The sequence below is a fragment of the Lutjanus erythropterus genome, chromosome 19 (genome assembly GCF_056507025.1).
Source record: "Lutjanus erythropterus isolate fLutEry1 chromosome 19, fLutEry1.hap2, whole genome shotgun sequence".
In the NCBI taxonomy this organism is placed as follows: domain Eukaryota; kingdom Metazoa; phylum Chordata; class Actinopteri; order Lutjaniformes; family Lutjanidae; genus Lutjanus; species Lutjanus erythropterus.
The window spans coordinates 31,702,150-31,712,141 of record NC_139335.1 but is presented as its reverse complement, the minus strand read 5'-3'; positions in this window follow the sequence as shown (position 1 = coordinate 31,712,141).

The window sequence follows — 9,992 nt, the reverse complement described above, 5'->3', positions numbered from 1 at the left end:
TACTATAAGTGTGCTGATTATCATTACTTTAAGGATGAGATATTGTTAGATTAGTGTATGTCTGTGCTCTATGTTTAATTCAGCACCTTCATCATATTTTGTAGCGCAGCACTCGATCTGCTTTAGCCTTACTGTCTATCCATACAAACTGGTGTGTCAGAACATCTTGGCCTCAGTTCAAACCACTCTTTCAAATATCTGTCTTATGTAAGTTATTCAACTTTATTAAAATGCAATGATAAAGTGCTAGATTGGCCATTCATTTGCATTTGATGGCGATACGCCACAACTCAGATCTAGGCTCAGCAACAGCAAGTGTTCAGCTGATTATCACAGCACTGACAGTGTCTTTCTACCCAATTAGTCCTGGTTCTTAAACCTGTTCAGATCATCATACTTGAAACATTTCTACCAGTTTTGAGCTTGACTTGGAAAAAAGGATGCATCATCAACGGAGGACATAGCAACATGCACTACAAAACTAACAGCAATAGTCAGATGTTGGATCGCACAGATTACCTGCAAGCTTTTATTCTGATATTACAAATATTTGTTGTCCTTTTTTTCAGTCTTCTTTTCCCAAATTATAGAATATAACACACGTATTGATGTCATCATGTTTTGCACTTTAGGCCACTTTAGGAAACCCTGCTGGTTTTTGGTTCCAGGTGGGAACCAACTTTTTGGGTTCCTTTTGTTTTTTGTGTTTTTTACATTTAAAAATGTATTTAGAAAATTAGGTATGCGGAACCCATTCTATGTTGGTGTAAAGGTCACATGCAGAATTCTCCTTCATTCTCCTTCAGAAGAACACTCAACCAATTTAGCACTGCACTCTTATACTCATGATGTACAGTTAAAAATGTTTTTTTTATTCAACAGATTTTCTTCCTGGTCAAAAACTGGTGCCTTCATTAACCATAATACAACTCAGAATACAGAAGGTTTTGATAGATTATGAGATAAATCGTGAGCAAAAGTGACAGTTTGGCCAAAATGAATCATCCTCTGGGGAGGATGGTCAGTAAATAGCATTGTGGTTTGTAGGATTTTAACATTTCTGGTGGACAATAAAAAAAATTGGCTTGATGGTGGCAGTAAAGGAAGCCAGGGTCATCCTCTTAGAACCATGAATATCCACAGAATTTTTTTTTTTTCACAATTCAAGATTGTGGCACTAGAGAAAAACTCAAGTGTCCTGGGGACCAAGAATATTACTTTCCTTTAACTGAAAACTTGAGTCTTTGATTTCATTTTAAGATCCTAAAACCATGGCATCAAACAAAGAAATGTCTTCAAGACAAACCTCACACTTGACAGCATATAAAATAGTCTCAATAATGATTGTTGACAGTGATAGATAGATAGATAGATAGATAGATAGATAGATAGATAGATAGATAGATAGATAGATAGATAGATAGATAGATAGATAGATACCTGGCTATGTGAAGCAGCTGGTTATTAAAAAGCTTCCCTGTTTCTTATGAGTGAACCAGATGTGGCTGCAGTCGGCCGAAACTGCTACTGTTTTGAAATACCTGCACAATTGTGGGGTTTGCAGACATTATGATTGTTATTGGCTCTAAATAATAAAAGCCCTTTTTTAGCGGCTGCAGTTCTCCCCCCCACCTCCAGTCCAAATAAAGGTTTATATGTGCGATTCTCTCGTTTCCCCCCCCTGCAGAAGGCTGTGTGCAGCGCCGGCCAGGCTGCAGGTGAGCTGTAATTAAGCAGAAAGCAGACATTATGGAGCAGAAAGAGCTGCAGGGAGACGCAGAGCAGCAGCTTTCTGCCATCTGATCCAGCAGCAGCAGACACGTTGCACAGTCTGAAGCTGGCCAAGGAAGCCTCTAATTCACTCCTCCTCTCGTTCTCCCTCTGTCTCTCTCTCTCTCTCTCTCTCTCTCTCTCACACACACACACACACACACACACACACACACACACACACACACACACACACACACACACACACTTCAGATACCTTCACATTATCCATGTGTCTGCCTGTTCCCTTTTTTTTTTACAGGGAAGAGGATGGAATGCAATCTGTCTTTCAGGAAGAAAGAGAGGCAGAGAAGAAGAAGAAGAAGAAAGGGAGGAAAGCGCCACCTCATCATTCCCTGGTTCGACCTCCAGCTCTGATCGGATCCTCAGAGTGTCACACACCAACACAAATGCACTCATACACACTCACACACACACACACACACACACACACACACACACACACACACACACACACACACACACACACACACACACACATTTAGCTTTTGCTTCAGTGATGAAAAAAACATATCACCGTCATTTCAGCAGCACACCACAGACTCAACTAGTATTCAACAGTATTTTCACTATGTGGCATTTTTAACTCTCAGCAAACTGTGTGTAATCCACAGTGTGCCAGCTGTAAGTAAGCACTCTGTACAAAAAAAGTTGTGAAAACTCATCATTTTAAGGCAACTGCCTTCACTACATTTTTGAGTTTTGAATGAAATTAAAATTTTTAAGTTTTGAAATAAACTAAAAGTATTGCCAACCTGTTGAGATAATTTGCTTTTCCTCTTTTGAAAAAGTTGAATTTTTGAGTGTCACAATTCTCCCTGAAAAATTGTTTCAAAAATTGTTCACAGTGAGAAGTGAACCTGATTTGTCATTAAAAGTTTCACATTCATCTAAAGAAGAAAAGTAAAGTATCCCAACAGAAGATTATAAGTTGGTAAAACTTTTCTTTTTAAAAACAAACAAAAAACAATTGAACTCAAAACTCAAAAATCTACTGTTTTCTCAACTTTTTGTTTGTTTTACAGTGCAGTCTTCCTTCATATACCATAATGACTACAGTTAAAATGCAGGGTTGAGTTTAGACATGTAAAAGAAATTAGTTTAGGTGATACAAACAACAAAGTTTTGACCTGAGCAGAAACAGTTAAAACACACTGTATATTCTGGCAGTGCATGTTAGGCATAGTTTTAAAATGATGCATGTGAACAAACTGCCTACAAACAGCCTGAGTCAGGCATTACATTGAAAAATAAACAAACAAACACCCCAAAACAAACAAAATATCATGTTGTATATTGCTAATATTAATTCCAGTACTAATGCAAACTTTAAAGTGACTAAGACTGACATGACACCTGTCATGAACATGAAGTCATGAGTCTTTATGAATGTTTATGTTATGATTGTTGTCATTAAGTGTTATTTAGCCAATTATGACATTTTTAATGCCAAGGTGGAATTAACCAGGACAACATAAGCTGTCATAAGCATGCTATAGTAGTGCTAATTATCAAAGTCAAAGAAACTATTAAGCTTTGTGTGTTAACATTAATTAAGCAACAAGTCGCTATCTATCCATCAGGCAACTCTGTACTGGCCTTATAACATTCAATGACATCTTATGACTACTACTTGAGGCCAATGGAATTATTCATGACACTGATATGAAAGCATTTGACAGTGTAATGACACTTAATAACATCTTTATGACAAGTCTAAAATGTATTCCTTTAGTTGAGATTAAAAAAACACATAACAGTTTAGTGTAATGTTAAAACAAAGCTATTCTGGTTTGATAATTAGGCATTCTATAGCATATTTATGACAGGTTATGTTTTCTTAGTTAATATCAAGTTGTCACAACAAAGACATTGCTATCTGGGTTAACGTTAAGTTGTCAACAAAGACAATTGCAACCATGTCAACTTTGTATTTGAATGACACTTAAAAACACAATCACAGCAGCAGTGATACTATTTATAATTACTAGAGTAGATGGATGGATTTTGATATTTCATTATGTGGGGTGAAAAAAATCTCCAGAGGAGCAGTGAGCGGGCAGAGAAATGAAAAGAGCTGGAAAGCATTGGATGCATATTTCATCATTTATCAGAATCAGATCATTTCTTTCATATGTAATATATCATGTATATATTTTATAGTACATTAGTAGTGTGTTTTTATGCCAGATTTGTTTGAGGAGCATGAAAAAATATAGTGCTGGCTTATGAGTTTCATGCAGTCATTTCAATCATTAAATTTGATTTGGACTGTACCACCACATAGGTCCTTCCACAGAACAGAGTGCATATTTGATCTAACAACAGAACGGATCCAAACATGAACTACAGAAGCATGGAGGCGAACACCACATCATCCAGTGTTTCTAAATGCAACATGGAAAGGTGAGTTTCTCACTGAATTGGAATTCTTCAATTTGGAACATGAAAGATTTTTGCACAGTGTCTTTCAAAATAGCCGTAACTGTAGTTCATGCAGTTTAAAACGGTTGGCAATAGAGATGCTTTAAAATGACTTGTTCTTGTATACTGACACATACATGAAAAAGCACAACAAAGCAGTGAAAGTTGTGTTTTTTTTCTTCAGTGCAGTCTGGACCAAATAACTTGTTTTCATGGAGGTGATGATTTCAGCCTAAACAATAATGTGACCGAAATTAAAGAGTACAAAGTCATGTACATTTTCTCTTTTGCTCTCTAAATGCAAAGGCTTTGATTCCTAAAAAGTCCCTCATAGCAGACATTGCATGCACATAGTTGTCAGTAACTACAGTAGTTAGTTGTGAGTTGATTGGCTGGTTCAGAATATCAAAAGGGTTTATCTTTAGCACGTTCCAGGGTCACATCAGTTCTTACAAGCAGAGCAGTATGTTTGACCCCCGAGACAAAACTGCACACACGCAGACTGGCGGGGACGCAGTCCATACGTTCAAGTGTGATCTAATTAAAGCACATTGCAAAGCCATGCAGCAATAAAGTCTGAGTGATCAGTGGAGCAAAAAAATCCAACTCTGTAATTTCCAACGATTCCCTGGCAGAGCAGGGTTGGAGGAAAACCATGGAAATGTCTGGGATTCCTGCACAGGAGGAAGAGACGAAGAGATTGAAATGATATTAGTTATTCCTAAAGGTCAGGTAGGAGGCAGAGAGACACTTCGCTCACAAAAATATGAAGAAAGACAGAAAAAGTATCCTGTTACTTTGATAAGTCAACTCATTATTATCCAGGATCAACTTGGAGGACTAAGTTAAATTTCATGCCCATTGAGATTTAGTCTGGTCCAATGAAAGCAGCTTACAGGTGGCTTCTAAAATTACCCTGGAAATAAATGGTGGAAAGTGAGTCTTTACTAAGTAAGGACTTGATTTAAATGACACAGAAAGACCTTAGCATAAGTGATATTTTTCCGTGGAGAAAATAAGAAGTTTCGATGTGGTAGAAAAGTTTGCACTGAAGAGTGCTTCTGTGACATCCAAGCTTGGTTAGAGCCCACCCCAAATAACCAAGGGTTGTCTAGACTGGGAGTCGAACCAACGACCTCTTGTAGCACAGGTTTCTGGTCAGCTGAAGCGCCAAGCCCTCTAGCATCATCCAGCTGTAAACTTATAAAATCTCTTTGCATGTAGATGATTTGCTAATATCAAAATTTATTTGGGAACATATCCAAGACTTAGATGCACTGTATGATTGTTTGTAGAGTTGAAAAACAGTTTCATCATCAACCAAATTCTTCTTTCAAACATGTTTTTCTTTTTATATATAACCTTATTTATGAGTAAAACTCAATATTGAGAAAAGCACTGAAGTGCTGTCCCTGTGCCATAAAGTGAGCGAGCATTTAATGAAGGCGACAGGATACAGATATGATCATGTGTACTGCTATGGGAATGACATTAGTTGTGTGGGTATTCTTTTGTAAGCCAGAGTACTGGACAAAGTGATACTTTTGCTTGGTGATGTCTCAAGAGTAAAAGTCAGGACAGTTGCCAGAATTATAACAATTCATCCTGAGGGATGAATGTGAACCATATTCACATAATATTTCATATTTCAGGATGGAAACCCCTTCATGTGTATATACTTTAATTTATATGATTTTTATATGATTTATATGATATTTAATGTACAAAATGGTTTATATTATGAAAGGATGACTTTATATATTTATTTTAATCAAGCTTCTGTTGTAAATGATGTACAAAATGTAATAAAAATGAGTCACAAAGGCAAAGCTTCTCATTCGTGGTCATCTGCAGTGAAGTGAATAGTTAACTGATGGAGTTGTCCTCAGGTACTCTGGCAGAAAGTGAGGAGAGGAGAAGGAAATGTTGGCTGAATGTCTTTGAAATGAAGAAGAGTCAAATTCTTTTTCATGGAAAATCTTTGAGGAGGAACTTGTGGAGGCAGCAGCACATTTTTAAATAATTTTCTCCACAGCCCCAAACACTGATTTTCTACACAGAAATACACAGGAGAAAGTGATCGTGCAGAAAGAGAGTTGCAAATGTTACTGAAAAGGAAAAGACACTGTAAAAATATAACTGAGATTGCTATGGATCAATTTGAATGATAAAAGAAAAGAAAAGCTAATTAAATGAAATAAATGAGGGGTGGTGGTAGTTTTTCTGGGGTGTGGTGGCATCATACTGCACTCGAGGGCAGCAGAGGAAGGCGAGCCCAAGTCTCAATTTTTTTTTTTTTTTTTTTTTTTTTGTTCTTTTAATTATTCACTTTACTCTGTTTTTGTTTTGTTTTTTTATGTGGATCATGCCGGCCTCCGACCAGACATGACAAAAAGAAAAAAGAACAGAAATGGTGATTGTATGTGTCACAAAGAAGATCAAGAGTTGTAATACTAATTAAATGGTGGTAAATAACAATTGCACAAGATGATTGTTAGCTGCTGAGGAATGACAGAGGAAAATTATATTAGTGACATTACATACATGGTTAATGTGGCATTAAAGTCAGACACATTCAGTAAAATATATGTGTATATTTATGTATGTTGCATTATTTATGCTAGTATTAGCATGAAAAAACTTTCAAAAAAACAATTCTCTCTGCTGCAAAATAGTGTCAATCAGGATTACAACCTAGAACTACAGATCCAGGCCAGATTAACTGAACCTGAGCAGCTGGACGAGTTTCCAAACAGCTGATGTGTGAGTCAGTCTAATGGACTGACACACACATACTGACACAGTCTACAGACAAGGTGAGAAAAAGGCAGAGACAACTGTTAACAAGCTGAGAAATTTGTTTCACTTTTACCTGTTAATATGTTTGACACTTCAATGTCAACACACACACACACACACACTCAGACACACAGAAAAGTGTTTGGTCTACATCCACATCCATGCACAGTATCAGCATGGATGGATTACTGAGAGGCCCTACTGGGAACAGGCACTTCAAATAGATGCTGTGGCCCAGGATGTCTGTCTGAAGTGACTTCACATTTCTTTGTGAAAATCAACAGACCTGCAAAGTGCGCACAGGATGGGTGGCCCACCTGAGCTGGATTGAGATGGCAGCTTCCCAGCCAGACTGGATCAGTTCGCTTCTCCTCTTGACTGCACCATCTCTCTCCCCCACTATTCACTCCTCTTCTGCACTCCTCTGCCAGCAGAGCTGCATAATAATGACGCTGATGATAATGAATCATAAGATACAACACAGTTTCAAGGTGCTTCAGTAAGAACTTGACGATTGTGGGGGCTTTTTGTATTCGTAGGTGCTTCAGTGTAAAACATAACCAGTTACATTTCTGCATGACATTTGTGGTTCATTTAATGTTTTGCTTTTCACAGGCATTAATTTAAAATAAACTGTTTAGACATGAAGTTGTTTTAGAGACGTCCTGTATGCTCTCACACCTTCACTTTTTGAACCAGGAGATCTGACTCCTCACTTTTCAAATATTTTCTCTTTGTTTCCTCCTTGTAAATCCACCGTCATGCTGCCTCCGCTTGTGCTCTTGGCACACCTTCTTCTTAAAGAAGACTTTCTGATTGGTTTGTTGCATGATCGGTCTAAACTCGCTGGTGAATTAAAGATGGCATTGGGCACAGCTGATAGGTGTATCCTGCTGTGCGCTGCTGGTGAAGGGTGCGGGGCAGGATACCCCTGCGTCCCTGGTGCAAGACGGCAAAGGTGGATTTGGACACATCTTGAGTATATTAAATCCTTTGTGCCTTGCGGTTTAGATCAGTGTAAGATATGGCCCTGTGTCTCTTTCGATTACATGTCCTCCTAAAGAAGTGGTGGACGGGCTTTTACATGTCTGTGTCCAGGGATCCATTGTCTCTTAATCCACCCCAAGAGTATCAGCTGTGAAGAGCTGCAGATGAGTCCTACAGGGACAAGGGAGACTTTCCATTAGGCAAAGGTTGGCAGTTGGCCCCAAGCTACCATGGGCTCCATAAAGCATCTGACTATGGTTAAGACAGTTTGCTTCTTTTCTTTTTTCTTTTTTTTTTTACTTTTTGCCAAGTAATGATGTTTTTCTAAAAATTGTAAGCTAAAGGGGCATCAATGGTGTTCATTCATGAGTGTGTCAGGGTATCTCCACTCACTTGGGCTACTCCATGATCTTACTGTGGACCTGTGGACAGAAACCAACTCTGAAACTCAACAAACTGCTTGGCATGGTGTCCACGCTGCTGAAAAATGAAGATGCTCAATGGAGGCCACCCTACCCCAGCCACAGACTGATGCCGTCTGGCAAGAAATAGTGAAGTATCCGGTGCCCTACCACTGGACCACAAAGCAGCTTCTTCCTTCTGAAACTCCTCAATATATCCTCCACAATTTACCATTAATAAAAAAAATATTTTTATGACTTATTATTATTTATTCAAGGAATTAAACAGGAGGAGAACAAAGGATGTGGAGGGCCCTCTTTCCCGTGTTTGCCCTCAGCCCCAAAATGACTAAATCTGCCCCAATGATTGCATTTCCTGTTTGATTTTGGGTGTATTCTTTTTTCTTTCTCTTTGCCAAAAGCTGTGATCATAAAATGACTGAAGAGATAAAAATCACGGATGTCATCAGACTTCTAGAAAAACAGATTACATGTAACAGGATTACATTATCTGGATAAACTAAAGGTAACTGTATTCCATTACATTTACAGATTTAAAAAGATGTAATTAGATTACAGATACATTTAGTAAAAATGGGGATTATTTATTGGTGTACAAATTTAGAATAAAGACCAGTACACACAGCCAATTCATTATCATGACCTCAGACTAACAAACCTAAAACACTGAGCTGCAACAAGTAATGTATTATCACTTGACTATTAAATTAATCTGCATCTATTTTATAATCTATTAACTCTTTAGAGTTTTTTTTATAAAAAAAAAAAAAAGTTTAAAAATATTGAATATGAATATTTTCTGGTTTCTTTACTCCTCTCTGACAGTAAACTGAACATTTGTGGACGTCATCTTCAGCTTTGAACAACAAATTTCACCATTTTCTGACATTTCATGAACCAAACAACTCATCAATTAATTGAAAATAGTAAAAATAGTTGCAACCATAAAAAGTAACGCAAAGTAATTAACACTGACCTTTGACTCTCATCTCCAAGCATCCCGTACCTGTTGCTTACGTGAGTGTGTGATTACAGTCATTAGTCGCTGGATGCTTTGAATATTTTCTCATGCTAACGCAGCGTCCTGTCCATTCCTGGCAAATGGACAAATTACATCTTCCCTGCTTTCTGAGAAGCTGCAAGTTAAAAGTATTTTCTTTTTAGGCCTCATATTAGTCAAGCAACCATTGCTGTCATTACTGCTGCTTCTGTTTCTGTCAGTAATATTACCATCACTGGTGACAGACAGGCTGTGAGCCAAAATACAGCGCTGCTCAATGCTGTTTATGTTCCTCACAAGGCAAGGCAGGTTTAATTTTACAGCACATTTTTAACAATTCAGAGTACTTTACATAAAAAAATAAAAGGCATCAAGACCAAGTGTAAACAGGAATGTAAAAGTTACAGTGCAGTTTAAGATATTAAACTATTTTTTTTAAGTCGCCAGCCAGCACCAGCATTTTTGACAAATTTCACTGATATTTCATGCCCACAGAATATTCAGTTCTATAAATATGTTCACAATGTGTTCAGCAAAAGAACAAACAAATCTTCTCGTTTCAAACACAA